Raw genomic sequence first — 27,919 nt, forward strand, 5'->3', positions numbered from 1 at the left:
TCCCATTCCATTCCATCCTATCCTATCCTATCCTATCCTATCCTATCCTATCCTATCCTATCCTATCCTATCCTATCCTATCCTATCATATCCTATCCTATCCTATCCTATTCTATTTTCCCATTTCTAAAAGCCCATGGAGCCCATGCAGCCCCAGCTGGAGATTTCCCTGAGCCTCAGTGTGTTTCCCAGCAGCAGGGTGAGGTTTTCCCCTCCGTGTGCCAGCTGCCCTGCTAAGGGCTTTCCTCCACGCCCGCGGTGCCGCCGCGCCGCCCAGCAGCGCAGGGCACTGCTTACACTGGGCCAGTTGTGCTGCACACAGCCTGAATGGGGGCTCTTGTACCTCCCTGAGCAAACAGTCCACGTTGTGATTAACTGGGGTTTAGGGCTTGGTCTTTTTCCATTAGGCTCCAGCAGCATTAAAAAACAAGCCCCAGATCTGACTGAGTCTTTCTCTTCTGTTTTAATTAGGCTGCAGCTTGGCAGCAGGGAGAGCATCTGGGTCCGGCTAGATGAGTTTCACTTTACATGACTGGGCCTTAAATTCCTGGGGTCCTGCTTCTTAGCAAGGTGAAATGCATGTGCAGTGCTAGAAGAAAGGGCAGTGGGTTGCTTTCTGCAGAGAGCAGCTTCAGGCAGTGCTGAAGTAAGCCCAGAAGAAGAGGATAGGATAGGGTAGGATAGGATAGGGTAGGATAGGATAGGATAGGATAGGATGGAATGGAATGGAATGGAATGGAATGGAATGGAATGGAATGGAATGGAAAGAATAGAATAGAATAGAATAGAATAGAATAGAATAGAATAGAATAGAATAGAATAGAATAGAATAGAATAGAATAGAATAGGATAGAATAGAATAGAATAGAATAGAATAGAATAGAATAGAATAGAATAGAATAGAATAGAATAGAATAGAATAGAATAGAATAGAATTAACCAGGTTGGAAAAGAACTTCCAGATCATCAAGTCCAACCTCTCACCCAACACCACCAGTGGGACACTGCCCACCTGGAGCTGGTTTGCCCAGATAGCTTGGGGGAGAAATGTAGAATTGTTTTGGTTGGAAGCTCTCTAGCAACCAGCACCAGAACAAGAGGACACAGTCTCAAGCTGTGCCAGGGGAGGTTTAGGCTGGAGGTGAGGAGAAAGTTCTTCACTGAGAGAGTTGTTAGCTGTTGGGATGTGCTGCCCAGGGAGGTGGTGGAGTCACCATCTCTGGAGGTGTTCAGGAGGGGATTGGATGTGGCACTTGGTGCCACGGTTTAGTCATGAGGTCTGTGGTGAGAGGTTGGACTTGATGATCTTTGAGGTCTCTTCCAATCTTGCTGATTCTGTGAAGGGACCTTGAAGATCATCAGCTCCAACCTTCAACCCAGCACTGCCAGGTCACCACTAAACCATGGCACTCAGCACCACATCTACATGGTTTTTCAGTCCCTCCAGGGATGTGGCCTCCACCTGTCATTCCTGTCCAGTTTGTCCTGCATTTCCACCTCCCAAGATACAGGATCAGCATCCTCTTCCCTTGGCCAGGCCACTCTCCTCCCAGGCCAGCAGTGCTTCATGCCAAACCATGGTATTTTTGACTCTCCTTGGTGACAGCAGCCACCACCTGCACAAGAGGTGTTCAGTGCTGCTGCCCAGAGCACTGCCAGCACTCTCCAGCCTTTCTGAATGGGCACTGATGGTGTTTGTCACCAGCATTGTTCCTGAGCCAGGGGCAGAGTGGTGGCACCTGAGCCACTCACTCTTGCCACTGAATCATAGAATCATAGAATTGTCAGGGTTGGAAGGGACCTCAAGGATCAGCCAGTTCCAACCCCCCTGCCATGGCCAGGGACACCTCACACTACAGCAGGTTGCTCACAGCCACAGCCATCCTGGCTGCAAAAACCTCCAGGCAGGAGGCTTCCACCACCTCCCTGGGCAACCTGTGCCAGTCTCTCACCACCCTCGTGGGGAACAACTTCTTCCTAACATCCAATCTCAATCTCCCCACTTCTAGTTCTGCTCCATTCCCCCCAGTCCTATCACTCCCTAACACACTCAGAAGTCCCTCCCCAGCTTTCTTGTAGCCCCCTTCAGATACTGGAAGGCCACAAGAAGGTCTCCTTGGAGCCTTCTCTTCTCCAGACTGAACAACCCCAACTCCCTCAGTCTGTCCTCACAGCAGAGCAGCTCCAGCTCTCTGCTCATCCTCGTGGCCCTTCTCTGGACACCTTCCAGCACCTCCAGATCCTTCCTGTAATAGGGTCTGCAGGACCAGACACAGTGCTCCAGGTGTGGTCTCAGCAGAGTGGAGCAGAGAGGGAGAATCCCTTCCCTGGCCTTGCTGGCCACACTTCTCTTGCTGTACCTATTGCCCTCCTGGGGTTGGGGGGTGAGGGTGGGCAAACAGTGCCCTTCCCACTCCTCTGTATTTCACCATGAGGGGATCTGGTGATAAGCAGAAGTGCTTTCCTCCACTTGTAATGATATTTGCAGGTGGAAAACTCTCCCAGAATCAGAGCTGGCAGAGCAAGAAAGCAGAACTGGGATGAAAGCATCAGCAGTCATTTACTGCTGTTAAAGCTCCATTTTAGGAGCACACCACAGATGGAGGCTAGACTGATGTCTGAGTAGGAAATGGTTTGTCAACAGCTTCTGATAAGCCTCTGTGTTTTCAAGGTCACAAAACCACAGAATCCCCAAATGGTGGAGGTTTAAAGGGACCTCTGGAGATGATGGTTAAAGCAGGGCACCCACAGCAGGATCACAGTTTCAAGAGAGGGGTTGGAATCTCTCCAGACAAGGAGACTCCACAACCTCTCTGGGCAGCCTGCTCCAGGCCTCCAGCACCCTCACCCCAAATGAGTTTCTCCTCCTGTTCAGATGGAACCTCCTGGGTTCTACTTTGTGCCCTTTGCCCCTTGTCCTGTCCTTGGGCACCATTGACAAGAGTCTGGCCCCAGCCTCTTGCCCCCCACCCTTTAGCTCTTGCTGAGCATTGCTCAGATCCCCTCTGGGGCTGCTCTTCTCCAGGCTCTCAGCCCCAAGGCTCTCAGCCTTTCCTCCTCACAGAGATACTCCAAGCCCCTCAGCATCTTTGCAGCCTCTGCTGGGCTCTCTCCAGTAGTTTCCTGAACTGAGGAGCCCAGCACTGGACCCAGAACTGCAGGTGTGGCCTTACTAGGACAGAGTAGAGGTGGAGAACCTCCCTTACCCTGCTGCTCACACTTCCATTAATGCGCCCCAGGAGGCCACTGATCTTTCTGGCCACAAGGGCACATTGGTGGCTCGATGTGAACTTGTGCCCCAGCACTCCCAGGTCCTTCTCCATGGGGCTGCTTTCCACCAGGTCACCATCTCACCTGTCCTGGTGCAGGGGGTTGTTCCTCCCCACGTGCAGGACTCTACACTTGCCCTTGTTGAACTTCACAAGGTTCACAAGGTTCACCTCCTTCTGCAGCTGCTTAGCCTGGAGAAGAGGAGACTCAGGGGTGACCTTATTGCTGTGTACAACTACCTGAAAGGGAATTGTAGACAGGCAGAGGTTGGTCTCTTCTCCCAGGCAGCCAACACCAGAAACAGAGGACACAGTCTCAGGCTGTGCCAGGGGAGGTTCAGGCTGGAGGTCAGGAGGAAGTTTTACACAGAGAGAGTGATTGCCCATTGGAATGGGCTGCCCAGGGAGGTGGTGGAGTCACCATCACTGGAGGTGTTCAGGGGGAGACTTGACAGGGTGCTTGGTTGCATGGGTTAGTTGGTTGGGTGGTGTTGGATGATAGGTTGGACACAATGATCTTGAAGGTCTCTTCCAACCTGGTCTGGTCTGGTCTGGTCTGGTCTGGTCTGGTCTATTCTATTCTATTCTATTCTATTCTATTCTATTCTATTCCATTCCATTCCATTCCATTCCATTCCATTCCATTCTATTCTATCCAACCTGATGTCAGTACTAAACCAGAAGAGCACAGGTTGTCTAAGACCAGCTGCCTGCAGGGCTCCTTCTTCCCTCCATCCTGTGCTATGTGCCAGCCAGCCACTATGGATGGGGTTAGTGGTTGGAGGAGCAGACTGGAACCATCTGAATCAGCAGATCCACAGCCCACAGAGAACAAATTGAAGGGTTTACAGTCCTGTAGCACATAGTTTTCAGCTTGCATCTTGCAGTTCCATTTGCAAGTGAATGGAGGAAACCAGTCAATAGCTACTTCTTAGTGCTCTGCACATCTGGAAAGCAGTAGGAATTAGTCCCCAGTATGAGCTGTCATGGATTTTCTTGCCCTTCTTTCCCTTCTGCTACAAACATTTTCCACCCTGCTTCAGTCAGACTTTATTTTTAGTTGCCTGCTTTGGGGTTTTGTTGGGTTTTTTATTGTTATTCTTCAGGAGAGTGACAGAACAGTGCTGCCTTCTCCTCAAGGGAAAACTAACAGCCTGGGGAGTGAAAGGGGCTCAGTTGGGCTTTTAATTGCAATTTGGGCAGTGTGAGCTCCTGTGGCTGGGAAGGGGAGGGGAGGGGCAGTCTTGGGAGCGTGGAGTGCACAGAGGTGGCTTGGTGCATCTTGTGTGAGGGCTCATTCATAAACCTTCTGCTCATTCACACAGCATCATGAAAGCTCCAGCTCCTCTAAATAGCAGTGCATGAAAGGAATGATCACAGAATGGTAGAGGTTGGAAGGGGACCTCTGCAGATCATTTAGTCCAATCCCCCCCTGCCAGGGCAGGATCACCTGAGGCAGGTCACACAGGGGCACATCCAGGTGGGGCTTGAAAGTCTACTCTACTCTACTCTACTCTACTCTACTCTGCACAGCTCCAAAGCCCCTTCAGTGATGGGAACTCCACCACTGCCCTGGGCAGCCTGGGCTTGACAGCCATTTGGGGGAAGAAAAATGGAATCAGCTTCTAGCCTGCTTCTGAGTTTTGGTGGCTTTGCATTAAGATAGCTGTGTCAATGTCTAGCTCACACCTTCAGTCTGGGCTGAGCAGCCTGGGTTTAAGCTGTGCTGAGGCTCTGTCCTTCCAGAAGGCAGGCTACAATGATATCCATTGAAACCCTAGAAGCCCGAAACCCAACCCAAGGCAGCCCCTGAGAGGGTAACAGGCTGGTTTATTATTTACTTACACAGACCTCTGAAAAGAGCTTGTTGAAGCAGCACCATGGGTTCCTGAGCTGGAGGAAGTGTTTGGGTAGGGATGGAGGAGTCCAGCTCTGGTTTAAAGCAGCTTTTTGTATTCCAGTGCTCGCTGCAGGTAGTGTTTACGGTAAATATGTATGTGGCAACTGCTCTTGGAGGCTCAGACTACTGCCACTCCTCATCCTCAGGTGTCTCCTCAGGTCTAGCTAGCAATTGATATTTAGGCTTTGTTTTGGAAGGCTCCTGCTGCTGTTGTTACTCTCAGATTCCTCAGCTGTTTGGTTTGTATCTTTGGTAAGAACTCCTGACGCAGCCTTCCAGCTTGTGCCTTCCTGCTCTGAATGTGCAGGCAAGAAACAAATGGTGTGGAAGGGTTTCCTGCCCTTCAGTTTGAGCAGGGTTTTCATCTGCTGCATTCTAGAGAGAAAATGAAGCTCTGAGCCTCTGTGGTTTCAGCAGGCTCCTTGCATTTTCCAGGAGGAGGCAGATGACGTTGCAGTGACCGGTGAGTCCCGATCCCTTTGATGCTTTTGAATCATCTTGGTAACATCAGGGGAGGCCATGAATTGATCCCAGGCTGAAAATATGGCATGTGAAAAGAGCTCAGTGAAAAAGGCTGGGGCTCAAAGGCCTGGGAAAGGTTTTGTTCCTTTTCTTCTGGGGATTGGTTTTGCTGTGCAAGTGTAATTTCCAATGCTTGGCATGTTTGTGCTGCTCTCCGTGCAATACCTGCCTATTAATCATTGTCTTTGACAGTGATCATCAAACCAGCAAGAATTTATGCAGGAGACAATAAATTCATTCCCATAATTAACTGCCTGACAGGTTTGGAGTGACTGAAGTGGTTGAAGTGTTATTAGGTTGGGGGTGGTGGGGAGTGGATTCCTGTCCTCATCACTGGGGGGGAGGGGAGGGCAGAGCTGCCTCATTGGGAATCATGGAATTGTTTTGGTTGGTAAAGCCCTCTGAGATTGTTGAGTCCAATCATCAGCCCAACACCACCATGGCCATTAAACCACCTACCCAGGTGCCATGGCCACACATCTCCCAAACACCTCCAGGGATGGGGACTCCACCACCTCCCTGGGCAGCACATTCCAATGCCTGACCACTCCTGCAGCAAAGAAATGTTTCCTAACGTTCAACTTAAACCTCCCCCAGCACAATTTCAGGCCATTTCCTCTCCCTTCTATCACTTGATGCTAGGGAGAAGAGGCCAATCCCCACCACACTCCAATCCTTTTCAGGGAGCTGTGGAGAGCAATGAGGTCTCCCTTCAGCCTCCTCCAACAAGTCCTGAAGTCCAACTATCAAGTCCAGCTGTCAAATCCAGCTCAAGGGGAGTTTAGGATAGGATAGGATAGGATAGGATAGGATAGGATAGGATAGGATAGGATAGGATAGGATAGGATAGGATAGGATAGGATAGAATGGAATGGAATGGAATGGAATTAACCAGGTTGGAAAAGAACTTTGAGATCATCAAGTCCAACCTCTCACCCAACACCATCTAATCAACTAAACCATGGCACCAAGTGCCTCAGCCAGGCTCTTCCTAAACACCTCCAGTGACGGTGACTCCACCACCTCCCTGGGCAGCACATCCCAAGGGCCAATCTCTCTTGCTGGGAAGAATTTCTTCCTAACATCCAGCCTAAACCTTCCCTGGCACAACTTGAGACTGTGTCCTCTTGTTCTGGTGCTGGGTGCCTGGGAGAAGAGACCAGCTCCCACCTGGCTACAACCTCCCTTCAGGGAGCTGTAGAGAGCAATGAGGTCACCCCTGAGCCTCCTCTTCTCCAGGCTAAGCAACCCCAGCTCCCTCAGCCTCTCCTCACAGGGCTGTGCTCCAGACCCCTCCCCAGCTTTGTTGCCCTTCTCTGGACACCTTCCAGCATCTCAACATCTTTCCTAACCTGAGGAGCCCAGAACTGGACACAGGACTTAAGGTGTGGCCTAATCAATGCTGAGCACAGGGCAGAAAGACTTCCCTGGTCCTGCTGGCCACACTCTTCCTGATGCAGGCCAGGATGCCATTGGCCTTCTTGGCCACCTGGGCACACTGCAGGCTCATGTTCAGCCTACCATCGAGCAGTACCCCCAGGTCCCTTTCTGCCTGGCTGCCCTCCAGCCACTCTGTCCCCAGCCTGTAGCACTGCCTGGGGTTGTTGTTAGGGCCTCATGACAATTGCAGGAACAGGTAAATAAATGGGGAAAGAGGGAAAAAAACCACAGACTCAAAGCTCATCCTATATGGATTGCTTCAGCCCCTCCAGCTGCTTAATGAACCTTGAGCAGACCTTGAGGTGGGCCAGGCAGGAGCGCCTGATCTGCTGGAGCCTTCCCGTGCCGTGAGCCTGCCAGGGGCTGACCCTGCAGGCTGCAAAGTGATCAATTAAAGCTGCAATGTGCTCCGGAGCTGCTGACACCTGCGCCGATCCTCTGGTCTCAGCAGCATGCAGGGCGGTTTGCAGGCAGTGGGCTCTCATTGCTCGGTGATGTCCGGGTAATGGCTGGTGTGCTTCCCTATCACCAGGGGGCCACTTCCATGGTCCAGCGGGGCTCGTTTTGCACTGGCAGCAACACCAAGGCTGTGAATTATTCAGGGCAAATTGCCACTCTGAAAGGAGGCTTTCTGGCTCAGCTGTTTGTCTGCTGTGGATACCCCGGAGCCCCGCAGCGTGGTGAGAGCCACGGGTCTGTCACTGCTCACTTCCTCACTGTGACTTTGTGTTGTTTGGGTATCAAGACAAAATGCAGAGGTGCTAGACAGGAACAGCCAAAGCCTTGTGCTGCTGAATGAGGGTGGGGTGAGCTGCTGTGCCCGTGGGGTGAGCTGCTGTGCCCGTGGGGTGAGCTGTGATGCGAGCTCCGGCGTGCCTGCGGCTTGGCTGAGCACCGTAGGTAAAGTACAAGCAGGCTGACAGCTGGGCTGGGCCAGAAGCCACATGGCTGTCAGTGCCCTGTTAGGTGGTTGCCCTTCACTGCCTGTGCTGCCACTTCCTTGTCACAAAGCATCTCACTGTGACCTTTGACACAGATCTGATTGGCCTCTCTCCCCTGCAGCCTGTGTGCTTCTCTGGGTTGAAGCAAGAGAGAATTACTCTCTACAACTACCTGAAGGGAGGTTGTAGCCAGGTGGGGGTTGGTCTCTTCTCCCAGGCAAGCAGCACCAGAACAAGAGGACACAGTCTCAAGCTGTGCCAGGGGAGGTTTAGGCTGGAGGTTAGGAAGAAGTTCTTCCCAGCAAGAGAGATTGTCCCTTGGGATGTGCTGCCCAGGGAGGTGGTGGAGTCACCATCACTGGAAGTGTTTCGGAAGAGCCTGGCTGAGGCACTTGGTGCCATGGTTTAGTTGATCAGATGGTGTTGGGTGAGAGGTTGGACTTGATGATCTCAAAGTTCTCTTCCAACCTGGTTAATTCTATTCTATTCTATTCTATTCTATTCTATTCTATTCTATTCTATTCTATTCTATTCTATTCTATTCTATTCTATTCTATTCTATTCTATTCTATTCTATTCTATTCCTACTCCATCCCATTCCATCCCATTCCATTCCATTCCATTCCATTCCATTCCATTCCATTCCATTCCATTCCATTCCATTCCATTCCATTCCATTCCATTCCATTCTGTCATTTCCCCTCTCAGTAGCTGGCAGGGGGGAGGTGCATGTGTGTGGTCCATCCTTCCTCAGCTAGGAGGTGTTCACTGACCACCTTTCAGTGCACCCAGTCCTGGTTAGAGCATCTGTGTAGCTTCTGAGAGAGTTGTGGGGAGGAGATGCTGAGCTTCTGCTGCTCCTTGGAAGATAAAAGGCATGTTTGTTCTTCTGCCTTGGATTCTCTTATCTAAGAGCAAGCCTTGCCTGCCTTTGGGAGTGGGTAGAAGTAACAGCTATTATGAGGAGATGTAAAAAAGGCTTTCCAAAAGCCCTAAGCCCAGCTTCAGCGCTGTTAGTGTTGGGGTTTATTATGTTCCTAAGGCAAAGGAGGCTGATTTAACACAAGAGTGAGAACCAAATTAGCAGTTCCCCTGTGTTAAATTGCATATTTTTAATCTTAGGCATTCAGCTGAGATGTAAAAGCTCAGCTGCAATTTACTGTGGCTTGTTGGCTGTCCCCAGAATGCCTGTGGGCTCGGAGCCTGCCCAACGTGAGTCCTGCGTGGGTAGGTGCATCCCTACCAGCAGATGTTCATGGGGGCTAATGCCCTTTCATCTTTAAATTGGGAAGGATGAACTGTTCCACCAAATCAATGAAACAGGGGGAGACTCATCTCTCCAGTAGCTGATTATCTACCTTCAGCTACCTTTTGATGTTTCCAGCATCAAGTGAGGGGCAGGCACTGTGAAAGGCGTGCTGGTTAAGCTCACGGTTTCAGAGAGCTTAAGCTGAATATGGTATTACTCCAAATATTCCAGGCACACAGCTCTGACCTGAAGCACTGCTCCTTGGGTGTTAGGAAGAAGTTCTTCCCCATGAAGGTGGTGAGAGGCTGGCACAGGTTGCCCAGGGAGGTGGTGGAAGCCTCATCCCTGGAGGTGTTTGCAGCCAGGCTGGATGTGGCTGTGAGCAAGCTGCTGTAGTGTGAGGTGTCCCTGCCCATGGCAGGGGGTTGGAACTGGATGGTGCTTGAGGTCCCTTCCAACCCTGACAGTTCTGTGATTCTATGATTGCACATCTGACAGTGCTCAAGGCTTCTGTCCTGCAGTGTGCTCAGCTGTGTGATTCTTCTACCATGGGATGGCTCCTGCAGCTGATGTTAAGGTTTGTCTGTCTGTCTGTCTTCCCCTCTCCACTGTGTAGTTTGGTTTTGAAGCCTCCTGGGATATTTGGTGACTCTGGAAGTTTAGCTCCTGGTGAGAAGCAGGGGAAGGTGGTGGCTGCAGCTCTGGTGCTGCGTGGATACAGCCTCGAGTAGGGTCAGCCCTGCAGCTCTGTGCACAGTGCCAACAGCCTGGCTGCAGGGGCAGGGCAGTGGCATGGCTGAGGTCTAGTTTCCAAGAGCAAGTTGCTTTTTGGGAGCTCCTCTGCAAGCCAAGCCTCTTCTTCTGGATTTCTTTGGAATTGGTCAGGCATTGCAACAGGGAGAAAGCAAGAAACCTGTGGCCATGGCACTCAGGAGCATGGATGAGTGACCATGGTGGTGTTGGGCTGAAGGTTGGACTGGATGAGCTTAGAGGTCTCTTCCAAGCAAAACAATTCTGTGATTCAATGCAAAGGAGTCTGTGTTGGCTTTGATGCATGCATCAAAAGAAAATGTGCAAAATATAGTTAGATGTTTAACCAATAGCATTCAAAAGAACCTTGGATCACTTCAGGGTCTCTAATGGTTAAAAGATAAATCATTGTGTTCTGCTCTTACCTAAGAAGGACAAGGGAGGGGATTCTGCTCCTCTGCTCTCATCAGACCTCACCTGGAGTATTGCATCCAGTTCTGGTGCCCCCCAGCACAAAAAGGACATGGAACTGCTGGAGTGCATCCAGAGGAGGCCACAAAGATGTTCAGAGGGCTGGAGAACCTCCCCTATGAGGGCAGGCTGAGAGAGTTTAGGATAGAATAAGAATAGAAATAGAAATAGAAATAGAAAAGAGAATAGAATAGAATAGAATAGAATAGAATAGAATAGAATAGAATAGAATAGAATAGAATAGAATAGAATAGGAGCAGGTTGGAAGAGACCTTTGAGATCATCAAGTCCAACCTATCACCCAACACCATCTGATCAACTAAACCATGGCACCAAGTGCCTCATCCAGGCTATTCCTAAACACCTCCAGGGATGGTGACTCCACCACCTCCCTGGGCAGCACATCCCAAGGGCCAATCTCTCTTGCTGGGAAGAATTTCTTCCTCACCTCCAGCCTAAACCTCCCTTGGCATAGCTTGAGACTGTGTCCTCTTGTTCTGGTGCTGGGTGCCTGGGAGAAGAGACCAACCCCCACCTGGCTACAACCTCCCTTCAGGTAGTTGGAAACAGCAAGAAGGTCTCCCCTGAGCCTCCTCTTCTCCAGGCTAAGCAACCCCAGCTCCCTCAGCCTCTCTGTTCAGCCTGAAGAAGAGAAGGCTTCAGGGAGACCTTAGAGCAGCCTTCCAGTCCCTGAAAAGGGGCCTGTAAGAAAGCTAGGGAGAGACTTTCATCCTACCACTACAAGCCCTTGTAAAAGTTAGAGAGGGATTGGATGGAGTCACTGTCCCTGGAAGTGTTCATAAAAAGCTTGGATGGCACTTGGAGCCATGGTTTAGTTGTCAGGTGGTGTTAGGTAATAGGTTGAACTTGATGATCTCTGAGGTCTTTTCCAACCTGGTTGATTCTGTGATTCTGATAGAATTTCCCTGTCTGTATGTTTTCAAGTTAATGGAGCCCAGACTTGTGGAGGAAAGGGCCCAGTGAGATGGAGATGAATACTTGAAGCCTTTCCAAAGGGCCAGTGTTAATCCTTTGAAAACAAACACATGGGAAAGGACATGAACCTTAAAGGCAACCTCTTGAAAAACTTGTCCCCAAGTTGTTCCTCCCCTTTCAGGCTCTGCTGCATTCTGCTGGTTATGGCACTGCAGCTCCCAAGTGCTTGAGCAGATTTGTCACTCTGACTGTTGAGTCTTGCACATTAGCTCGCATCCACACCTTGGGAGACTGCTCCACTTCAGGCCTGTCTTGTGGGGACAGGCATAGCCTTGGTGTCCCATGGTGTTTTTTGGAGTAGGAATGGGGTGGAGAGAGAGGGATTCCCCTGAGTGAGGTGCAAATGCTAGTTGAGAAGTACTCTTTGGTCCTGTGCAGTGCTAGCCTGCTTCCTCTCATATCACTGGCACCTTGGTTTGGAGGTCTGACAGTCTGTTATGTCATGTGGTGACAGAGAAGGAAAGGAATCTGTGGTAAAAATAGTCTGCCAAAAATATGGGTGAGGGCTAAGGGGTTAGTGTGATCAGGGCTGCTTGTGGCAGTGGACCTGCTGGAGGAAATGGTCAGCAAACAAAAGCATAACCTCATTGGTTATGTCCTGCAAAACAGTGAGCCAGTGGAGCTCTTAAAGAAACTGTGAGCCAAGTGCCTTGGAGTGTCAGTGCCACGTTGTGCCCCTCCAAAGCAACACTGGAGATGGGTGCTGGAGCCCTGGGGCAGGCTGCCTAGAGAGCTTGTGGAGTCTCCTTCTCTGGAGAGATTCCAAACCCACCTGGACACTGGGATAATGGGCAAACTGGAGGTGGGGAGCTTCAGGCTAGATGTGAGGAGGAGGTTCTTCCCCATGAGAGTGGTGAAACCCTGGAATGGGTTGTCCAGGGAGGTGGTCGAGGCCCCGTCCCTGGAGGTGTTTAAGCCCAGGCTGGCTGAGGCTCTGTCCAGCCTGATCTAGTGTGGGGTGTCCCTGCCCATGGCAGGGGGGTTGGAACTAGCTGATCCTTGTGGTCCCTTCCAACCCTGACTGATACTGTGATACTATGATACTATGAAACTGCTGTGGGTCACAGGCTGACTGGCTCAGAACCATTAGCTCACTGGAGTTCTAAGTGGTGAGGTCAGGATGTGGCCTTTGCCTCCTCTGTACCAGTGGCTGATGGTGCTGTTGAGCGCTGTGCACCTTCATTTTCCATCAAAGGGACAGAAAAAGTGCATAAATCCATCTATGTCCTTAGCTTATTGATGCCCATTTGTCTCAACCAGATGAAACTGCTAGGAGAGGAAGGGAGCTGTCATGGTAGGCTCAGCCTTTGCCAGACCTGCCTCCAATTTTTCATGTCTGATTAAAGCACAAAAGCTGAATTTGACTGTGTCTAAAGCTGCTGAGAGGGAAACATTTTGTCCCAGCAGTCAGTGTTCATTAAAAAGGGAGGTGAACTTTGCACAGTGCTTTAAAAAATGGCTTTCAAAGCTGGCCCTGATGTCAGCCATTCATTCATTCATTCATTCATTCTTCAGAACTTTCCTTTCAAAAAGCTTTTAAAACTCCCAAGCGTGGGGCTAGGATGCACTTGGGGTTGTGAAATGATCTTTGCAGAACTGGGAAGGTTTTGGTTTACAACCATAGAATTGTCAGGGTTGGAAGGGACCTCAAGGCTCATCCAGTTCCAACCCCCTTCCATGGGCAAGGACACCTCACACTACAGCAGGTTGCTCACAGCCACAGCCAGCCTGGCTGCAAACACCTCCAGGCAGGAGGCTTCCACCACCTCCCTGGGCAACCTGTGCCAGTCTCTCACCACCCTCATGGGCAACAACTTCTTCCTAACATCCAATCTGAATCTATCTACTTCTGTTTTTTTCCATTCCCCCCAGTCCTATCCCTCCCTGACACCCTCAAAAGTCCCTCCCCAGCTTTCTTGTAGCCCCTTTCAGATACTAGAAGGCCACAAGCCTTCTAGTGAGGAGAGGCTGAGGGAGCTGGGGTTGCTTAGCCTGGAGAAGAGGAGGCTCAGGGGAGACCTTCTTGCTGTCTACAACTCCCTGAAGGGAGGTTGTAGCCAGGTGGGGCTTGGTCTCTTCTCCCAGGCACCCAGCACCAGAACAAGAGGACACAGTCTCAAGCTGTGCCAGGGGAAGTTTAGGCTGGAGGTGAGGAGAAATTCTTCATAGAGAGAGAGATTGGCCCTTGGGATGTGCTGCCCAGGGAGGTGGTGGAGTCACCATCACTGGAGGGGTTCAAAAAAGGATTGGATGTGGCACTTAGAGCCATGGATTAGTTGTCAGGAGGTGTTGGGTGACAGGTTGGACTTGATGATCTCTGAGGTCCTTTCCAACCTTATTGATTCTGTGATTCTATGAAGAAGGTCTCCTGGGAGCCTTCTCCTCTCCAGACTGCACAACCCCAACTCCCTCAGTCTGTCCTCAGAGCAGAGCAGCCCCAGCCCTCTGCTCATCCTCGTGGCCCTTCTCTGGACACACTTGTGGGGGTTTATTTCCCCAGGGCTCGTTTCAGAGCTCATGTGTCAACAAATCAGTGCACAGCATTATCATTCCCCCCTGGGCTTCTCTAAATCCTGTGCCTGCAGGGAAAAGCCAGGCAGCACGTGATGGCAGCCCTGAATGCATGAATAAGGATGAGAGGTAACATTTGTGACAGATCAACCCCTCTCCTCCAAGGGCCAGCCTCTTTCCCTGGTTTTAGTGCTTGTGTCAATGTCACATCACACTGAGCAGTGGCTTCTGGCTGTCAGCTAGACCGAGGAGCTCCAACTGGCTTTGAAGCTACCTGGAATCCTCCTCCTGGCATGAAAATACACAACAGTTGCTGAAGCAATTACTTGTGTTGAATGAATCAGTGGTGTGTCTTGGGAACTGGCTGCTGCTGAAGCCTCTTTTCCTTTCCCCACCTACGTGTCACAGAGTAATCCCTCACAAAGGCTGCAAGAGGCTTCGTGTCACCCATGCAGGGGGAAATACACATAACCAGGTTAGTTCTGGAATAGAGGGAAGACTCTAGCAGTGTGCCCAACCAAGACACACTGTTCTTTGGCAGATCTTCCTTCAAGTGTTTCCTCCTCTGGAGCTGGAGATGCTGTGTAATTAAACAGCTGTGGCAACCAATACAGTCCAGCTGAGGGTCAGCTGTAAAGTTCAGATCCCAGATGGCTGCTCTCTGTTCATGACTTACTCACCAGATGGGTTCAAGTGTTCCCCTGGATTTATTTATTGTTTGAGTCTTTTCTCTCACCCTTCCAGTATTAAGGCAATTTGTTAGATTCCTATCAAATATTTATCTGGGTTTTTATTGACTTTTTGAAGGGATTATTGAGCTGGGAGAAAAGGTTTCCCCACAGTCTGTGTTCCACTGCTTAAGAGGTCCAGCAATCACACAGGAGCATAGGGTGGTAGGGGTTGGAAGGTACCTCTGGAGATGATCAAATCCAACCCCCTGCCAGAGCAGGACCACAGAATCCAGCACAGGTCACACAGGAACACATCCAGACAGGGCTGAAAAGGCTCCACAGAAGGAGACTCCACAACCTCTCTGGGCAGCCTGCTCCAGGGCTCTGGGACCCTTACAGTAAAGTTGTTCTTCCTCATGCTGAGGTGGAACCTCCTGTGCTGGAGTTTCCATCCCTTGCCCCTTGTCTTATCCCAGGGCACAGTGAGCAGAGGCTGTCCCTGTGCCTTTCTTCCTGACCCCCAGCTCTCAGCTATTGATAGACATTGATCAGATCCCTCTCAGTCTTCTCCTCTCTAGTCTAAACAGCCCCAGGGCTCTCAGCCTCTCCTCACCAGGCAGTGCTGCAGTCCCTTCAGCATCCTTGTAGCCTCCCTTGGACTCTCTCCAGCAGATCCCTGTCCCTCCTGAACTGGGGAGCCCAGAACTGGATGCAATATTCCAGGTGAGGTCTCAGCAGGGCAGAGTAGAGGGGGAGGAGAACCTCCCTGGATCTGCTGGACACACTCTGCTGAGTGCACCTCAGGACCCCATTGGCCTTCTTGGCCCCCAGGGCACATTGCTGTCCCATGCAGAACTTGCTGCCCACCAGCACTCCCAGGTCCTTCTCCACAGGGCTGCCCTCCAGTGATCCCTTCAGATCAGTTTCTACAGTCACAGCTCCCAAGGGTGGCCTGACAAAAGGACAGGAGTAAACAGCACACTGTCCTGGTGGGACACTTCTAGTGCTCACTTTGTTTCCCTGGATAGCTGAACCTGATATGGTTTAAAGGATCAGCAAGACAAATTGAAAGGAGTTTTGATGATTGGCACTGATGAAGCAGAGGCTGAGTGTTAAAGTTTAGCATCTCTGGCAGCTGTCTGAAAATACAGCAATATCCTGCCTGGCTTGGGGGTTATTTTTATTGGATGCCACTGTCAAAGAGCCTAGGGAATGCAGATGGTGACATGTTGACTTAATGGTGTGGGGGCTATGTAGAGCTCAAATGTTGAGGAGGGAGCTTTCTCATCGAGATGAGGACTTAGCTTTCTAATTTCTGGTGTTTACAGCCTGTCTGAGCTTCACAAGACTGGATGGTAGGAGGCTAGAGGCTGGGTGCAGAGTGGGTTGAGAGTAGCTCTGAAGAAAGAGCCTTGGGGTGTTGGGTGCTGAGCAGCTCCCCAGGAGCCAGCAGTGCCCTCCTGCAGCCCAGCAGGCAGCTGTGTGCTGGGCTGCAGCCAGAGCAGGGTGGGCAGCAGGGCAAGAGAGGGGATCCTGCCCCTGGGCTCTGCTCTGCTCAGACCTCACCTCCAATCCTGCCTCAGGTTCTGGTGTCCCCAGCAGAAGAAGGACACAGAGCTGCTGGAGAGAGTCCAGAGGATGATCCAAGGGCTGGAGCAGCTCTGCTGTGAGAACAGGCTGAGGGAGCTGGGGTTTTCAGCCTGGAGAATAGAAGACTCCAGGGGGACCTTAGACTGGAGAGAGACTTTTCATGAGGGTGTCTGGAGCCAGGCCAAGGGGGAATGGTTTGAAGCTGAAGAAGAGCAGGGTTGGACTGGATCTTAGGAAGAAGTTCTTCAGTACAAGGGTGGTGAGACTCTGGAACAGGTTGCCCAGAGAGGCTGTGGCTGCCTCCTCTCTGGAGGCATTGAGGGCCAGGCTGGATGAGGCCTTGAGCAGCTGAGTCTTGTTGAGAGGTGTCCCTGCCCATGGCAGTGGGGGTTGGAGCTCCCTCCCAACCTGAGCCCCTCTATGATTCTATGAAATTCCACATCCAGTGTGGTTCAGGAGTTTCCACACAAGCAGTAAGCAAGACAGAAACAGAACCCTAGAAAACATGGCAAGAAGTTCTTGGCAGGAGCTGAGGATTGCATCCATTGCTTCCTGTAAGCTGTTTTACATTGCAGCAAGTCCAAAGGCCAGGCTGGTGGCATTCCCAAGCTGTGCTTCAACATGCAAAGATACCTTCCAAACTTCAGAGTCAGGATCTAAGTTAAATCACAAACTGAATGAAATGGTTGAGTGAACTGCTGGTTTCCATCTCTTGTGGGGTTGGGCTTTGGTTTTTGAAAGGCAGAGACCTTCTTGCTGTCTCCAACTCCCTGAAGGGAGGTTGTAGCCAGGAGGGGGTTGGTCTCCTCTCCCAGGCAACCAGCACCAGAACAAGAGGACACAGTCTCAAGCTGTGCCAGGGGAAGTTTAGGCTGGAGGTGAGGAGAAAGTTCTTCCCAGCAAGAGAGATTGTCCCTTGGGATGTGCTGCCCAGGGAGGTGGTGGAGTCACCATCCCTGGAGGGGTTCAAGAGGGGATTGGATGTGGCACTTGGTCTAGTAGTCATGAGGTCTTGGGTGAGAGGTTGGACTTGATGATGCTTGAGGTCTTTTCCAACCTTATTGATCCTGTGATTCTGATTCTGAGTTCTTGGCTCTGGCATTAGAAAAATTATATTGACCATGAAGACAAACAAATAAACCAACCCCAGCCACCAGCAGCACCACTTCCACAGGTTAAACTTCCAGACCCCTGGATGTCCTCAGCTGGGTGTTTGTCCCGAGGTCAGTGAGGTTTGCCAGCAGGCTTTCAGATGCTCCCTGATGGTCTGTCCAGGCTCTTTGTCTCCTGCCCTTGGAAGGAGCTTTCACTCTGCCAGGTGCTGTGCCCACGCTTCTGCTGAAGCCATCCCTAAACAAATCTGCTGTTTAACTGTGGCTCAAATGACTGCCAAAGGCAGGATGGAAAGGACTGGTCCAGTGCCACGGAGATTGAGTGGGGAAACTCCCACTGACTCCAGCAGGGATTTCACTTTTGCCCTCAGGAGGGAACCAGTGAACTGGAAAATGATCTGAAGTGTGGCCTGACCTTAGTATCCTTGCACTGACAGCTTTTGAAGGAGTCCAGTCTCAGGGGTTTCAGTTATCCTTATTCCCCCTCTTTGTTTTCAAAGCAAACTTTGGAGCTCCTGCTGCAACAGCAGTGAAATATTTCTTGTCTGAAGCAGTTTGTGAGCAAGCCTGCTCTGTCTGTACAGAGCTGGAGAGAAGCCATGAGGAATGAACTGCTGTCTGCAGCTGAGGGACCTGGTTTGTTAACAGGGTGTACAGGAGAGCCTCTATTCTCTACAGCTAACAGTTTCAACCCATTGGCATAAGTTTGTGTTCATAGAATCATAGAATGGTCCAGACTGGAAGGGACCAAAGCTCACCCAGTCCAACCTGCAGGCAGCAGGGACAGCCTCGATTAGATCAGGCTGCCCAGGGTCTCATCATGTCTTATCTTGAGTATCTCCAGAATAGACCAGACCAGGTTGGAAGAGACCTTCAAGATCATTGAGTCCAACCTATCATCCAACACCACCTAATCAACTAACCCATGGCACCAAGAGCCTCAGCCAGGCTCTTCTTAAACACCTCCAGGGATAGTGACTCCACCACCTCCCTGGGCAGCACATCCCAAGGGACAATCTCTCTTGCTGGGAAGAACTTCTTCCTCACCTCCAGCCTAAACCTCCCCTGGCACAGCTTGAGACTGTGTCCTCTTGTTCTGGAGCTGGGTGCCTAGGAGAAGAGACCAACCCCCACCTGGCTACAACCTCCCTTCAGGGAGTTGTGGAGAGCAAGAAGGTCTCCTCTGAGCCTCCTCTTCTCCAGGCTATGCAACCCCAGCTCCCTCAGCCTCTCCTCCCAGGGCTGTGCTCCAGACCCCTCCCCAGCTTTCTTGCCCTTCTCTGGACATATTAGAGGTGTAGATTCAGTTCAGTGTGACCAACAGGATACTAACCCAGAGGAACCTTCCTTCCCATGAGGTTTGCAAGGGAAGGCCTTTTTGTCTTGGCTTCTTTGCCCCCTTCCCCCCATGGTGTTTTTATGGCTCAGGGATAGAACCACAGTGACAGCAGCAGACAGAAAGCTGCTTAAGCAATTGGGGCTGGGATGTGCTGAATGCCACAGCAAGCCTCCAGGTTAAACACTTTAATGAACAGATAAAGCTCATTCTCTGCAACATTCCTGACCTGCTTTAAGTAGATTTAGGAACTTGAAGCAGACTGCATCAGTCTGGGCAGAAAAAATATCCATCCCAGAGAGCCAAGAGGCTGGAGCCAGGCTCTGCTGGGGGATGCCCAATGCCAGCACAAGGGGCAGTGGTGGAAGCTGAGGCAGAGGAAGCTCCACAGAAACAGGAGGAAACAATTTTTCCCTATGAGGGTGACAGAACCCTGGCACAGGCTGCCCAGGGGGGTTGTGGAGTCTCCTTCTGTGGAGATATTCCAGACCCAGCTGGATGTGTTCCTGTGTGACCTGATCCTGCTCTGGCAGGGGGGTTTGGACTGGGTGAGGTCGCTTCCAGGCCCTAACATTCTGTGGTTCTGTGATTCCGCCCTGCTCTAGAGCTCTCTCAACACCCCATCACCTGGGCTTAGAGTGAAAAGGTACTTTTAGTAAAAACCTTTGGTCATAAAAAGAATCTGTTGAAAGACATAACTACTCCTGCACCTGGGGAGGCACAACCCCCTGCAGCAGTACAGGTGAGGGCTGACCTGCTGGAAAGCAGCCATGGAGAAGGACCTGGGACTGCTGGTGGACAGCAAGTTCCCCATGAGCCAGCAATGTGCCCTCATGGCCAAGAAGGGCAATGGTGTCCTAGGGGGTGTCAGGGAGAGTGTGGCCAGCAAGTCAAGGGAGGCTCTCCTCCACCTCTACTCCTCTGTGGTGAGACTGTATCTGCAGTCCTGGGTCCAGTTCTGGGCTCCCCAGGTCAAGAGAGACAGGAAACTACTGGACAGAGTCCAGGGGAAGCTTCAAGGATGCTGAGGGGCCTGGAGCAGCTCTGTGAGGGGCAAAGGCTGAGAGCCCTGGGGCTGAGAGCCTGGAGAAGAGCAGCCCCAGAGGGGATCTGAGCAATGCTCAGCAACAGCTAAAGGGCAGGAGGCAAGAGGCTGGGGCTGGGATGTTCTCAGCAGTGCCAGTGACAGGACAAGGGGCAACAGGCACAAACTGGAACCCAGGAGGTTCCATCTGAACAGAAGGAGAAATTTGTTTGGTGTGAGAGTGCTGGAGCCCTGGAGCAGGCTGCCCAGAGAGGCTGTGGAGTCTCCTGCTCTGGAGAGATTCCAAACCCCCCTGGGCACTGTGCTCCTGGGCAAGCTGCTGTGGGTGCCCTGCTTTAGCAGGGGGCTTGGACTGGATGAGCTCCAGAGTTCCCTTCCAACCCCACCATGCCAGGGTAATAAATCCAATACTGGGGTAAAAAATTCCTGTAGGAGGCAGGCCAGCTGAACAGCTGTTTTATTGTACCTTGGAGGAGCATTTTCTCCCTGTTCAGCATTACCCCTGAGCTGGCCATGCCATGTCTATGGTGATGAGCACTGTGCTGCTCCCTTGCTTCTGGCCCTGTGCACACAACACACCCGGGGGCAGTGTGCTCTGTGGCTTCAGCTCTGCATTTCCAAATGCAGCTCCCTGTGGCTGTTGTTTGTCCCTAGGATCTGTTCTAATGGAACCAGGGCCCCAGCCAAGCACCTTGCTAAAGCCCTGAGCACAGGTGGCTGATAAGCTGCCTTAATTCTAGTTGAGGTGCTTAATTTGCAAAGTGATGTGTAAAGCTGACAGGCAGCTCTGAAGACCTTTCCAGCCCGGCTTCTGAGCCCTGCTGTGGTCACACAGCCTCCAGCCCACAAGCTTTTAAACTAGTTACCCCAAATTGGCTTGGGAGGAAGAGGTTGTTTTAATAAAGAAATAAATAACCTCAGCCTGGGTGCATTGAGACTTGATGGAGGAATGGGACGTGAGGAAGAGCCTTCCTAGGAGCACCTCAGCTCCTGCTGACCTGCAGGGAGCTCAGAGCAGGTGAGCCTGGGGGTCTTGATGGGTTTATTTTTGTTTCTTTCTTGTACTTGTGCTGTGTAGCCTGCCCTGGGTGGTCTGCTTTGGCAGGGGGGCTTGGACTTGGTGATCTCTGGAGGTCCCTTCCCATGTTGGCATTTCCCCCTCTCCCTCCCATCCCTTCAGTTTATTTTCTTTCAAGCTAAGCATCTCCACTCATTGTACATTTCTCAGCTGCTTTTCCAGTGCCCACTCCATCCCTAGCTGAAGAGCTCTCTGTGCTTTGTTAATGATTATGAATAGAATAGAATAATAGAATAGAAATAGAATATAATAGAATGGAATAATAGAATAGAATAGAATTAACCAGGTTGGAAAAGACCTTTGAAATCATTAAGTCCAACCTATCATCCAACACCAGCTAATCAACTAAACCATGGCTCCAAGTGCCTCATCTAGGCTCCTCTTAAACACCTCCAGGGTTGGTGACTCCACCACCTCCCTGGGCAGCACATCCCAATGGCCAATCTCTTTTGCTGGGAAGAACCTCTTCCTAACCTCCAGTCTAAACCTCCCCTGGCACAGCTTGAGACTGTGTCCTCTTGTTCTGGTGCTGCTTGCCTGGGAGAAAAGACCAACCCCAGCTGGCTACAACCTCCCTTCAGGGAGTTGGAGAGAGCAATGAGGTCTCCCCTGAGCCTCCTCCTCTCCAGGCTAAGCAACCCCAGCTCCCTCAGCCTCTCCTCACAGGGCTGTGCTCCAATCCCTTCCCAAAGGGCTGTCACCCTGGCTGGGATCAGCTGGCTGCTCTGCAGATGATGCCTCCTGGGGTTGGTAGTTGGATTGTTGTTATTTTGGGGGGGATTGGCTTGTTGTGTCGTTATGTATTTATTTTCAGCTTGGCTGTAGCAACAAAAGCCATGCATGTGTTTAACTCTGCTCCCAGGACCAGAGGGGACTGCCAAGCTGCCTGGGCAGCTGGTGAGCCCACTTTGTCATTTTAATGCATAAGCTAAACCCTGCTCCCACTCAGTGGTCCAATCTGTCTTCACAGGCTAAATTAAAAGCAGTTTTAGCATCTGATTAGCTGTGTAATAAGACAGCACAAGGGGTGTGGAGAACAAAGAGCAGAGGCAGGCAAAGGGCCATGCATCCTATCATCTCCTGTTCCCTGCATAGGAAAGGAGCAATCATTTCCTGCAGGTTCCTCCTGTTGGTTGTGAAGTGTTCTAAAGCAAGATCATTACTGAGCAACAAAAGATGCCAGCAGGGCCAGAGAGGGGATTCCTCCCCTCTGCTCCACTCTGCTGAGACTACACCTGGAGCACTGTGTCCAGTTCTGGAGCCTCTGTGCCAGGAAGGATCTGGAGGTGCTGGAAGGTGTCCAGAGAGGGGCCACGAGGATGAGCAGAGGGCTGGAGCTGCTCTGCTCTGAGGACAGACTGAGGGAGTTGGGGTTGTGCAGTATGGAGAAGAGAAGGCTCTGAGGAGAGCTTCTTGTGGCCTTGCAGTATCTGCAGGGGGCTCCAAGAAAGCTGGGGAGGGACTTTTGAGGGTGTCAGGGAGTGATAGGACTGGGGGGGATGGAGCAAAACTAGAAATGGGTAGATTGAGATTGGCTGTGAGGAAGAAGTTGTTCCCCATGAGGGTGGTGAGAGACTGGCACAGGTTGCCCTGGGAGGTGGTGGAAGCCTCCTGCCTGGAGGTGTTTGCAGCCAGGCTGGATGTGGCTGTGAGCAACCTGCTGTAGTGTGAGGTGTCCCTGCCCATGGCAGGGGGGTTGGAACTGGCTGATCCTTGAGGTCCCTTCCAGCCCTGACAGTTCTGTGGCTCTATGCTAAACCTGAGCTGTTAGGCTGTGGTGCTGCCCAGGATTTAAGCTCTTGCTGTGGCTTCCTCCCTCAGTGTTCCCATTGCTGCAGTGGCTGGGTGGAGGGCAGAGTGCTGTAGGACAGTGCTGCAAGGAGAGGTTCTTTCCTACTTTTAATCCATCTGCTCTTTAACAGTGTAACCTTTTAACCCACACAGTTATGCTTCCACCCTGCAAAGGGGCTTCTGGTCCTTTGAAACTGAGAAATGGAGATCATTACTTTTCTTTCTGGTTTCTATTTCTTCTCCTTTTCCCCCCAGCACTTGCTATGATCTTGCAGAGCTTTTCTATCTGCTTCCCTCTTCAGTGGGTCCCTCCTTCAGTATTCCCAGGCACACCTTGAGTGTGTCCAAAGAGTCACTTGGAAAATCTATCAAGGCCATATTTAAGTGCCAGACCCTGGAACCATGTGGCAGGGAAGTTCCTTCATTCCCACAGCTACAGATGCTGCGGGAGCAGAGCCTGTGTTGGAAATCATCATCATTTTGCCCAGACTTCAACTGCAGACTGCAGAGTCTGGAAATTGATCTTTATAGTTTAAAAGTAAAGCAATAATTCTGTACCTTCTGTGATTTCCATGGCTGTTAAATCATCTCTACTAAGGTCAGCAAGCTTTCAAACCCTTCCTGCAATGAAGCTGCAGATGTTTGGCCAGCAATGGAAACTCTCTTATCAGCTGCTGGTTTCTGTAGGGTTTTAACAGTTCTGGGCTGCAATAAAAATCCTCTTGGCTAGAGCAATGCCCCCAGAGAGGTTGTGTGGTGGGGAGAGAAGAAAAGCTTTGCTGCTGAGAAGGTTGGTGAGAAAGGTAAAGGGTGAGTGCCCTGAGGCTGGAGCCAGGCTCTGCTGGGGGATGCCCAATGCCAGCACAAGGGGCAGTGGTGGAAGCTGAGGCAGAGGAAGCTCCATGGAAACAGGAGGAAAAAAATCTTCCTTGTGAGGGTGACAGAGGCCTGGCACAGGCTGCCCAGGGGGGTTGTGGAGTCTCCTTCTGTGGAGATATTCCAGACCCAGCTGGATGTGTTCCTGTGTGATCTGTTCTAGGTGATCCTGCTCTGGCAGGGGGGGTTGGACTGGGTGATCTCCAGAAGTCTCTTCCAGCCCCTCACATTCTGTGGTTCTGTGACATTTGCACCTTTGTCTTTCTCCAAGCCTTTGGGAACCACTGCAGCTGCTGTTGGTCCTCACAGGGGTAGGTCCAGTAAACTCAGAGATGCTGAGTGTTGTTCCAGGTGTCAGCTGAGAGGTTCATAGGAGTTTTCTGGTACCAAAGGGCATAAAATACCCTTTTAACATGGTCCAGATGGGAGTCTGCCAAAACTTTCCCCCACATGGAATCATAGACTTGTTTCAGTTGGAAAAGCCTTCTAAGATCATCCAGTCCAACATCAGCCCACCACCACCATGGCTGCTAAACCATGAGCTCAGGTGCCATGGCCACACACTTCCCAAACACCTCCAGGCATGGGGACTCCACCACCTCCCTGGGCAGCCTCTTCCAGTCCCTGACCACTCTTGCACCAAAGACATTGCTTCTAATCTCCAACCTCCACAATTTCAGGCCGTTTCCTCTCCTGCTATCACCTGATACTAGGGAGAAGAGACCAACCCCCACATCCCAGTGATTTCCCGAGGGCTGCTCAGAGTAGAGTCTATTAGGTCAATCTTACACATGCTGAGCACAGAGAAATACTTTCATTTCTTTACTCCCTGTCTTTCTCTCTCTAAAGAGATTATCCAAAAGAACTGCAGCATTTGTGTGTGGAACCAAACCAAACCAAGGGGCTAACCCTACATTTGATTGTTTTCAGCCTTGTGATTCAGGTCACTGTTCCTCCACTATGATTTAACACAGAAGGGAAGGGGTGAAAAAGAGAACAAAACCAAGCGCTGGCATCTGGGAGAGGCAATGCAAGCTCAGAACAAGGCTCTGGAAAAAAATGGGGAGCTAGAGCTGGTAGGAAAGTGGGGTTTGGGGAGATGTCAAATCTCTGAGGAGGTGAAGTGAATGAGCTGCAGCAAGAGAAGCACGGCCAGCAGGGCCAGGGAGGGGATTCTGCCCCTCTGCTCCACTCTGCTGAGCCCACAGCTGGAGCTCTGGGTCCAGTGCTGGAGCCTCTGTGCCAGGAAGGATCTGGAGGTGCTGGAAGGTGTCCAGAGAAGGGCCACAAGGATGAGCAGAGGGCTGGAGCTGCTCTGCTGTGAGGACAGACTGAGGGAGTTGGGGTTGTTCAGTCTGGAGAGGAGAAGGCTCCCAGGAGACCTAATTGTGGCCTTGCAGTATCTGCAGGGGACTCCAAGAAAGCTGGGGAGGGACTTTTGAGGGTGTCAGGGAGTGATAGGACTGGGGGGGATGGAGCAAAACTAGAAATGGGTAGATTGAGATTGGCTGTGAGGAAGAAGTTGTTCCCCATGAGGGTGGTGAGAGACTGGCACAGGTTGCCCAGGGAGGTGGTGGGAGCCTCCTGCCTGGAGGTTTTTGCAGCCAGGCTGGCTGTGGCTGTGAGCAACCTGCTGTGGTGTGAGGTGTCCCTGCCCATGGCAGGGGGGTTGGAACTGGCTGATCCTTGAGGTCCCTTCCAACCCTGACAGCTCTGTGACTCTGTATGAACAGTGCATGTGTTGCTAGTGACAAAGGGAATGAGTGGAAATAAAAGCAGGGAGATAATAGTGCTAACAGAAGAGATGTTTGTGTGGGAGCAGCAGCTGAGTCTTTCAGCCCAGGCACAGCAGCTTAGTGAGCTGAAGGTGGTGCCATTGGCCCAGCAAACCTCCCTAAGCTGCCAGCCTGGGAGCTGCCTCAGGTCAAAAGGAGGGATGAGGTTTGTGATCAAGCTTAGAACCATTTCTATTTGGTAAATTTGCTTAGAAAGAAACAAACCAACAAAACCCCAACAAAACAAACTAACAACACCAGCAAAGCAAAGAGTGAAGAGGAGGGAGAATCCCCACCCTGGCCCTGCTGACCACACTTCTCTTGCTGCATCCCAGGCTCTGCTTGGCTCTCTGGGCTGCAAGTGCTCACTGCTGGCTCCTCTTGAGCTTCTCCTCCCCCAGCACCCCCAAGGCCTTTTCTTCAGGGCTGCTCTCAACCAGTCCCTGCCCAACCTATATTGGTGCCTGGGATTGCCCCAAGTATTAGAATACATAAAGCATTTTGAGCTCTTATGAAGATGTGCAAACACCTCAGGGATTCTAACTTGACTCTTAGTGAAGAGCCTCACAGTGTAGCAGGGCTGTTGGTGCCTGGGATTGGCCTCATGTCCCTCAGCACCACATCTGCACAGCTTTGAAAGCTCTCCGAGGGCTGGGGACTCCACCACTGCCCTGGGCAGCCTTTTCCAGGGCTTGCCAATGGAGAGCTGAATGTCTGTGAAGTAGGGTTGAAGCCCACACTTAGAGGAGTGGGGACTCTGTCCCCACTCAGCAGAATGGTGCTGTAAAGGTGCAGGGAGTCACGCTGGGCAGGGAGCAAAGTGGTAGGAGGCAGCTCGGCTGGGGTGAAGCGATTTGCTCTGAGTGTTGGCAGCATTTAGGGAGGCTGAGAGAACATTGGGAGCTTCTAGCTTTGGAAATTGCTAGGTCCAGGATGTGTTTCCAGATATCAGGACAAATTGCTGACGAGATTCCTGTTTTCATTTCTCTCTGGGCAGTTGCATTAATCACTCGCTGCACATCTGGTGGCATTTTGTAGAGGCAATTACAGCTATGACATCCTCTGCACATGGTCTTAGAGCACCCTGCCATCAACTGCTCCTTGAAACAAATGACTTGATGGCCTGCTGGGACTTGGGGAACTGAACTCTTCAGCTGCACAGTAGAGCCTGGGTGATACCTGCAGGACAATTTTTCTTTTTTCTAGCAATTTCCTCCAGTGACAAATCAAAATGTCTTGTCTTAGTGCTGAGGAGCAGGTTTTCCTTGCTGCCAAGCTGCAATCAATCTGTCTCATTATCACAGAACTGTCAGGCTTGGAAGGGACCTCAAGGCTCAGCCAGTTCCAAGCCCCCTGCCATGGGCAGGGACACCTCACACTACAGCAGGTTGCTCACAGCCACAGCCAGCCTGGCTGCAAACACCTCCAGGCAGGAGGCTTCCACCACCTCCCTGGGCAACCTGTGCCAGTCTCTCACCACCCTCATGGGGAACAACTTCTTCCTAACATCCAATCTCAATCTCCCCATTTCTAGTTTTTTTCCATCCCCCCCAGTCCTATCACTCCCTCACGCACTCAAAAGTCCCTCCCCAGCTTTCTTGGAGCCCCCTTCAGGTACTGGAAGGCCACAAGAAGGTCTCCTGGGAGCCTTTTCTTCTCCAGACTGAACAACCCCAACTCCCTCAGTCTGTCCTCATAGCAGAGCAGCTCCAGCCCTCTGCTCATCCTCGTGGCCCTTCTCTGGACACCTTCCAGCACCTCCAGATCCTTCCTGGCACAGAGGCTCCAGCACTGGACCCAGAGCTCCAGCTGTGGTCTCAGCAGAGTGGAGCAGAGGGGCAGAATCCCCTCCCTGGCCCTGCTGGCCACACTTCTCATGCTGCAGCCCAGGCTCCGCTTGGCTCTCCCTCCCTGGAGATGTTCAAACCCCACCTGGCTGTGTTCCTGGGTGACCTGCTCTGGGTGACCCTGCTCTGGCGGGGGGCTTGGACTGGATGAGCTTTCGAGGTCCCTTTCAGCCCCTAACATTCTGTGATAAAGAAGCCAACAGTGAGAGCTGTAAGCATTGTCACTGGTAGTGGTAGCACTGGGTGTTAACCCCCAGCCTGTGTGCTGTGTCCTGCCTTGCCAAGGCAGCTTTCTCCTCACACCACAAGCAAGCTGCAGCTCGTTGCCTTTCTCCGTGTGCACGACGGAACGGGCCCCTCCGAGCGGAACCCTTGGCAGCTGCCTGGTTGTGCTGAGTCATACACCAGGGAAAAAGCTTTTTGATGAGCATGAAGGGGAAGATTAATGCTACTCATTTGCTCAAGGTAAGGAGAGGCAGCAGATTGTGCAAGCTCATCACCGGCCCATCTTCAATAATGCTTTTTCAGTGAGGCCATTTCACTTTCCTCTCTGCATCTTGCAGCGATGCTCAAAGTCTGTTTCCTGCTGACAGGCTTGGTAGCTTCTGTAGGAAATGGAACTTTCAGGCTTTGGGCAAAGAGATACTCAAGGAGGTTCAAGAAGGAGAAGTGCAGAGTCCCGCACCTGGGAAGGAAGAATAAACTGCAGCAGGAGAGGTTGGGAGGTGATCTGCTGGAGAGCAGCCCTG

At 51.5% G+C, this 27,919-nt stretch overlaps 1 protein-coding gene across 6 annotated transcripts in view; it reads left to right on the forward strand.

The window, feature by feature from the left end:
- IQSEC1 (IQ motif and Sec7 domain ArfGEF 1) overlaps positions 1 to 27,919 on the forward strand; it is a 511,294-nt gene that overhangs the window by 305,404 nt on the left and 177,971 nt on the right. Inside the window, exon 1 of one of the 6 annotated variants that reach the window (XM_068162624.1) lies at positions 20,748 to 20,821. The exons of the other annotated variants lie outside the window; for them this stretch is intronic. The gene's annotated coding sequence lies outside the window, so the exon portion shown is untranslated. Of the gene's footprint in view, positions 1 to 20,747; positions 20,822 to 27,919 lie in introns of those variants that run through there. 6 annotated transcript variants of the gene reach the window in all.

This window comes from Melanerpes formicivorus, unplaced genomic scaffold (assembly GCF_026170545.1).
Source record: "Melanerpes formicivorus ecotype bairdi unplaced genomic scaffold, bMelFor1.0.p_v2 SCAF_66, whole genome shotgun sequence".
Classification (NCBI taxonomy): domain Eukaryota; kingdom Metazoa; phylum Chordata; class Aves; order Piciformes; family Picidae; genus Melanerpes; species Melanerpes formicivorus.